We start from the raw sequence: 7,554 nt of genomic DNA, 5'->3' as shown, positions 1-7,554 counted from the left end.
CAAAAAAAATTCCAAAAGTCAAAATATTTTTAGGGTAACTCAAATTGCTTAAAAATGTACGAACCAACCAAACTTACGTGTTTATTACAATTTCAAAGCTTGTGTTTATTTTAGAATTAGAGGAGTGATGGAGACCCCCTTCAATCACCACCCCCGCCACCCTCACACACATGTGGTAGATGGTGATTGGAGGACAAGGGAAACAAAAAAAAAAGAAAAAGAAAATCCAACCAATGAGAAAGAGAGGGGGTCAGAGGGGATGGGAAAAAAAGGGGGTCTTAGACATTTTTGTTTAGAATTAATCGGATCAAGCAAGTACACAATCATCAATGTTAGATCAATGACTAACAATATCCAATGGTACCTACAATTGAACAAGTCACAAGTATAAGCTTGATAAGTTTATTATCATTTGAACACATGAAATAAATAGTTTTAGATAATTACCCAATATTATAAGGAATTAAAATCAATTGTTCTAGCATAGCCTCCTCTAATCTTCTTGCAAGCAACACTGATTTTGATTTCTTCCCAGCTATAGGTTTTCCACTAATGACACAAGGGTTAACAAATACAAATTGTTTCCTCCAATTGGAAGCCTTCAACACCTGATGGAGATGACTAATAAAATAAACAAATTTTAATTAAATTCGTAATTCATAAAATCTGCAGAAATAACTATTGATGTAGCAAATTTTCCTTACCTTATGTATAATATGATACATGTAACAGATAATTCTTTTACATGACATATGTACTCTATGTCTACTCTTTGAAGTTGGATATTGATCTCCTCCCCAAATATGTCTTTTTCTAATGGAATGTCTATGGCTTCATCATACTTGATATGCTCAACTAATGAAACAAAAGATTGAATGGACTCTTAATATTTTCCACATTCAATATTAATTGAAGCTCCCTAAGTTCAAAATATTCAAAATAAACAAATAGAAGTCAAACTTTAATTTTAAGAAACTGTAATAAAGTTTCTAAGTTTGAATATTTTACCTCATCACCAACCAATACAAGATTTTTGCGCCAAGCAACAAAAAATCCCAATGCTTCTCCAACAATAAGCATCTCATCTGGGATAGGTATAGGAAGAGGGGCATCTTTTTGAATAACAACTTCAATGGACACACATACATTGGATTCTCCTAATGGCACGGTATGAATGGCTTCATTGGGTTCAATTCTCTCATACACCGTACCATGAGCAACAATATTTTCAATGGAACCTACCGCGAGTTTACACGGTTTGCCCTATAACACACAAAGTTAACAATGGAACTTCTAAGAATATCACTAACGGCATTAGAAATTATAACATCAATATATAAAAACTACACACCTTTCTTTTATTTTGTTTAGGATCTTAAGGTGGAATGTCGTCCTTAGTTCTCACTCTATTTTCTGCGAAGATAGAATCATGTTGAAAATTGCCTCTACCACCACTTTTCAACGTGTTTGAACATTTGCTCTATAATAAACACACAGATAACAACAAAAGCACTAATAAAATCACTAACAGTATTAGAAAATATAACTTTAGGTGTTCTAAATGCTACACACCTTTATAATCTTCTGGGTAAGAGCTTGGGGTGGAATGTCATTCTTAGTTCTCACTATGTTTTCTGTTGAGAGAAAATCACGCTGAAAATTTCCTTCATAACCACTTCTCAAGGTGTTTGAACTAACATGTTCAGATTCTGGTGTATGTGGTATTTGTTGTTCCACTGCACTAAGCCTAGCTTGTAATTGTACCACCACTGCCTCAAGATCATTACATTTCTTCTCCTAATGTGACTGATTCCCACGTCTAGGCAAGTGAAAGTAGGTGCTAGGTGTGACAGAATTTCCTACACCCCTTACTCGACTAGAAGATTTAGGAGTACCCAATGCCATAGTAAGAATGTCATTGCATCCTTCAGTCTTTAAACTCCCATCACTTTTTCGTTTGGTCAACTCATCCTACAATATTACATTACTATATAAGAAAGATAAACAGTTGAGGTAGTACAAAATAAATGCAAACAGTACACACAAATATCTTACAATTCTAGCAACTTGTTCCATAATTGTCTTGTCATCATATTCTCCATTTTTATTTTGACGAGCTTTTTTCCATAGAATGCTTTTGTCCAAATCTTCAGTAGATCCGGTCATACATTTCTATCTATCAAACATACATCAATTTTTTAAAATAATCATATTAAAATTGTTATTAAATTATAAAATTTATAACCACTTACATAGTCTTCTTGAAAGCGAGCATAGCCCCTTTGACTGATTCTATGGTTATACTTATTTTGACTTTGTATCTATTTATGATCCTGGCTCAAAATCTTTAAAAATGTAACACACAAAGTTAATCCAAATGTATAGCATTTAATATTTTTTTTTGGGTGAAAGTTATAAAATAAAACAGAAAATTTACAAGATTACAAGGGGCATGCCACTGTTATTACAGAACTATACAAAGTTTGATGGATCTAGCATTTAATACTGACATTTTAAATAACTAAAGTTCGATTATTTTTACCTCAAACTCTTCTGATAGTCGCCCTTCAAGAAATGAGTCCCAATGTCTTTGTTCAACGAATCCATAAATTGCTGGTAGGTTTGATATGATCTCAGGATTGGACTTATTTTCACGTATGTACTTGGTAAGTTCTTTCTTGAATGCCCTCCATTTTGAACAAATTGAAGATAACACTTTTTTCTTACTTCTTTCATCCACTTTGTATGTTAACTGAGTAGTGAAAAAATATAATGTTATAAAATTCAAATTTTGATTGCACTTAAATACAAGTTTAAGTGTCTTACTTACCTCCACACAACTCCATAATTTTTCTTTCAGTTCACCGGGCACCTCAAGCCATTCTTTATAGCATATTGGAACCATTGTGTGAGCCAACACCCCATGATAGCTTGAACATTTGATTGAATTGTTTCCAATCAATTGACCATTCTCGTTATAGTCAATGGTTTTTCGTGCACCAGAACTCCTATCCTTTATGACATCTGGTAATGTTGTCGAACCTCTGCCTTTTCTTTTATTAGATTTTGGTTATATTGCTGGTAACCATGCATCCTCTCCATCAGTAGGCAAGACATGAGAAATACCCATCCTATGAATAAAATAAAAAGAAATTTAAGAAAAAAGGTCAAACGGTTAGACAATTAAATATAAAGACGTAAAGAAAATGAATATAAGTTAAACATTTTAACATGAAAATACAACACTTAGACATACATTCTTACAAAGAAATATTTTTTTTCCATCATGGATTACCGAGCCAAGTTCCCTTACAATCTCCTCGCATGTAAGATGACAAAGAATCATCAACCATATCTAATGATTCAACTTCTGGAAAAACTTTTGTAAAGCCATGATGCTCTATACAAAAATCATTGAACTCATCATCCTTTTCACAAGAATATTGTTTTTGAGGAGGTTCTAGCACAACTGACCATCTCAGATCAAGTTGATCTTGTACATAAAAACTTGCTTAGCTTGGGAAGCCAAAATGAAGGGATCGTCTTTATGGCCTATCCTCCCTAACTCAACTAATGTGAAACCCAACTCATCCACTATAATTCCCTTTGTGTTGTCAACCCAATCACACTTAAATACTGGAATCTTGAACATATTGTAGTCAAGTTGTCGTATCTCAGTAATAACTCCATAGTAACTCATATCCGTAAACACTGGGTTCTTATCCTTGTAACCTGTCACTTGCATTGTTGTTGCCACTAAACTAACTCCACTATTTTGGCTGACTCGTGAGTTATCCCGATCTTTTGTGTGATAATGACAACCATTGATGATATAGCCAGGGAATTTTGTAACATCCAATCGAGGTCCTTATGCTATCCACTTCAGGTTATTTGAGATATTATTTTGGCCATTTAATTTCTTTGAGACCTGTATATGGTTGAATAGTTAGCTAATTTTTTCTTAACAATATTCGGTAATAGAAAAAGATAAATATTGAATTACCCCAATACCTTTTCACGAAGCCAATACATAAATGTTTTATTATGCTCAATTTGTAGCCATTTTTGACTTTGTGATTGACGATGATATTTTAGCTTCAACCAAGCCATATGCTCTCTATCAAATCATTAATAAAGCAATATATTATGAGATAAATAACTTGTGAGAATACAATTGTAAAAAAAATGTACATGAAATATTCTTACTCAATGTATGGTTGAATGTCACTTGTATTTTCTAACAACGATGTGCTTGCTCCCATTCATTACGATCAACAGTAACAACATAACCACTTGATAAAGGCCTTCCAATTTCTATATCATCATCAACTATCATGTTCGTATTAGAAGGAATCTTAATTGCATCCAATCCAGATAAGTACTCTGCACAAAACTCAACAACTTCTTCTACAATATAACTTTCAACAATGCAACTTTCAGGACAATTACAATTACGAACATAACCCTTTAAGATCTTCATGAACCTCTCAAATTGGTATATCCATCTAAAGTGAATTGGTCCACAAAGTTGAACTTCTCTAACAAGATGCACTGTCAAATGCACCATGATATCAACGAACGAAGGTGGCAAGTACTTTTCAAGCAAACATAATGTGGCCACAGGATCTTTTTGAATCTCATCTAATTTTTCCACATCGACCACTTTGCTACAAAATTGAAAAAGAAACATAACTTGATAATAGCATGTCTCACATGCTTAGGTAACATAGATCGTATTGCCACATGTAGTAACTGTTGCATCAATACATGGCAATCATGTGATTTTAGACCATAAAGTTTCAAATCTTGTATTGATACACGACTTCCCAAATTTGAAGAGTATCCTTCTGGAACTTTCAATTCCAATAATGTTGTACATACTCTTCTTTTTTGCTCCTTAGACAATGTGTAACACGCTGGAGGCAAGTATGTTCGTTTCTTCCCAATTTGTGGTGCCAATTTTTCACGCAAACCCATTTCTACAAGATCAAGGCGAGAATTTATTCCATCCTTTGTTTTTTTTGGAATATTAAGTAACGTACCAATGAGGCTCTCACGCACATTCTTCTCAATATGCATAACATCCAAATTATGTCGAACATGTAAGTACTTCCAATATTCAAGATCAAAGAATAATGATTTCTTCTTCCAACATTTTGTACCACCAACATCTAATGCTTTTTTATTTTTCTTTCCCCATATGGTTACAAGCCCTTCAACCTTATTTAATATCTCCTCCCCAGTTAATGGTATTGGAGCTAATCCAAACTCTTGCTCACCATTAAAAGCCTTTTTTTGCCTCCGATATGGATGGTAGCATGGAAGAAATTTTTTGTGGCCAACATATGTGTTCTTCTTACCATATTTTAATCTGTGAGAACATGTTCCTTCACTACAAATTGGATATGCATAATATCCCTTTCCAGTACAACCGCTTAAATTGCCTAATGCTGGAAAGTCGTTAATTGTCTACAACAACATAGCGTTTAGCCTGAAGTGTTCTTCTTTATATGCGTCATAAGTTTCAACACCTACCTCCCACAACATTTTCAAATCATTAATTAGTGGTTCCACGTAAACATCAATGTCATTACCAGGTTGTTGTGGACCTGATATTAACAATGATAACATCATAAATTTCCTCTTCATACATAACCACGGTGGAAGATTATAGGTAATCATTATAACTGGCCAACAACTATACCTACTACTAAGGGAATTGCGTGGATTTATTCCATCTATAGAAATAGTTAATCGAAGGTTTCTTGGCTCTGCAACGAAATCTGGCCACTTGTGGTCTACTAACTTCCATGATGGAGAATCCGCAGGGTGACACATTGTGCCATCATAATCTCTTTCGTGAGCATGCCATGTCAAATCCTTCGCTATTTTTGCTGATTGGAACATCCTTCGAAACCTTGGGATAGGTGGAAAATACCATAAAACTTTTGCAGGCACATCTTTTCTTATTTCAGTGGAATTCTTCTTCAACTTTCATCTTGATGTACCACATTCAGGACATAAAGTTGCATATTTGTACTCCTTTCTATAAAGTATGCAATCATATGGAGATGCATGTATTTTCTCATATCCCATTCCCAATGCAGCAAACGTCTTCCCATCCTTATACATGGATGATGGTATTTCATTGTTCAATGGCAGCATATCACCCAACAACGGCAGTAGATCTGAAAACCCAGCGTGAGATAGGCTATGTGTAGTTTTGAAGTTATACAGTTTAACCAATGCAGATAACTTGGTAAACTTTGTGCAACTCGGATACAATGGTTTTTTCGCATCCTCAAGTAATTTCTTAAACACTTCAGGATCAGCCGTGTAATGATCATATGCATCTTGAACCATTTCTATTGTTTCAGCTACATTGTCTATGGGAGACATGTCAAATTGTTGTTGGGAAAAATCTTGTTCATTTAAACATGGTGATGCCCCACTGGTGACTGCTTCTCTATGCCATATCCATGTGGTATAACTTTGATCAATACCTTTGAAAAAGAGATGATTTCTAATCTCTCAAATAGGTTGGCTTCTCAAGTTTCCACAGACTCTACAAGGACAATGTATGGATTGAAGAACACTTGCATGGATCATAGCAAAATTAAGAAATTGTTCAACTCCATTCTCATAGTCTTTTGATCTTCTATCCTTGAACATCCCAGATTTGTCCATTTGAAATGCATTTTTGAAAACCTATATGAACAAAGAAATTAGAATATAAAACAATAAACTTGCAAGGATAGAGGCTACACAGTTGATAACCTTAAAGGAATGTCATTGGCACAATTTCTTTGATAGAAAATTAAATGTCTCAAACAAACTTGCAACAAAATTTTTTTTTTAAAAAAAAATACAAGATCTTAGTGAGGAAAGATTGTGTACTTAATAATGGGCAACTTTCTTGTGTTAAGTTGGGTGAAGTAGTGAAGGTTAGAATTGAAGTAGAATTTGTTAGCCATGTTTTACTCCATTGCCCATTGGTAGTCCCTGGTTCCATTGAAGCCTTGCTATAGTGGTGGGATGGGGTGAAGCTCAAGATGAAGGAGAGAAAATTTTGGAATATGGTGCCCCTAGTGATGCTGTGGTTAGTTTAGAAGTTGAAGAATGAAATGGTGTTCAATGGGGGTCATCCCAATTTTGTTGATTTGGTGGATATTGTGAAGTCAAGGATAGCTTTTTGGGCAAAGAGCAGTATTGCAGGTGTGCAGTATTCAGTTCATGATTTTGTGATCAATTTGAATCAGGTGCTGCAACCGCTGAGGTGAAGGGTGTTACTGTGATTTTGTTGCTATTGTGTTACTGGTGTGGTTTGTTTACTGGGTGTAACCGCTGAGGTTAGAAGGTGTCTAGGTTACCAACAATAGGTTTGTAGGTTTGTCTATCCTATTGCCCAGACAATAGGTTTGTAGGTTTGTCTATCCTATTGCGTCCGACAACATATTCTATACCTTTATCATTGTTTGAGATTGTATTACATAGCTGTTGTTCTTTTGCTCTCTGATAATTTTCCCTTTGTTGTTGCAGTAATTGTTGCTTTTG

At 34.6% G+C, this 7,554-nt stretch overlaps 1 pseudogene; it reads right to left on the bottom strand.

The window, feature by feature from the left end:
* Positions 1 to 883: 883 nt before the first annotated feature.
* On the bottom strand, positions 884 to 6,687 carry LOC145802687 (uncharacterized; annotated as a pseudogene).
* Between the last annotated feature and the right edge of the window lie 867 nt (positions 6,688 to 7,554).

The sequence above is a fragment of the Camellia sinensis genome, chromosome 11 (assembly GCF_055761805.1).
Source record: "Camellia sinensis isolate YWXY chromosome 11, ASM5576180v1, whole genome shotgun sequence".
In the NCBI taxonomy this organism is placed as follows: Eukaryota; Viridiplantae; Streptophyta; class Magnoliopsida; order Ericales; family Theaceae; genus Camellia; species Camellia sinensis.
The sequence above is the reverse complement of the archived record's forward strand: the minus strand, read 5'-3'. Positions and strand labels throughout refer to the sequence as shown.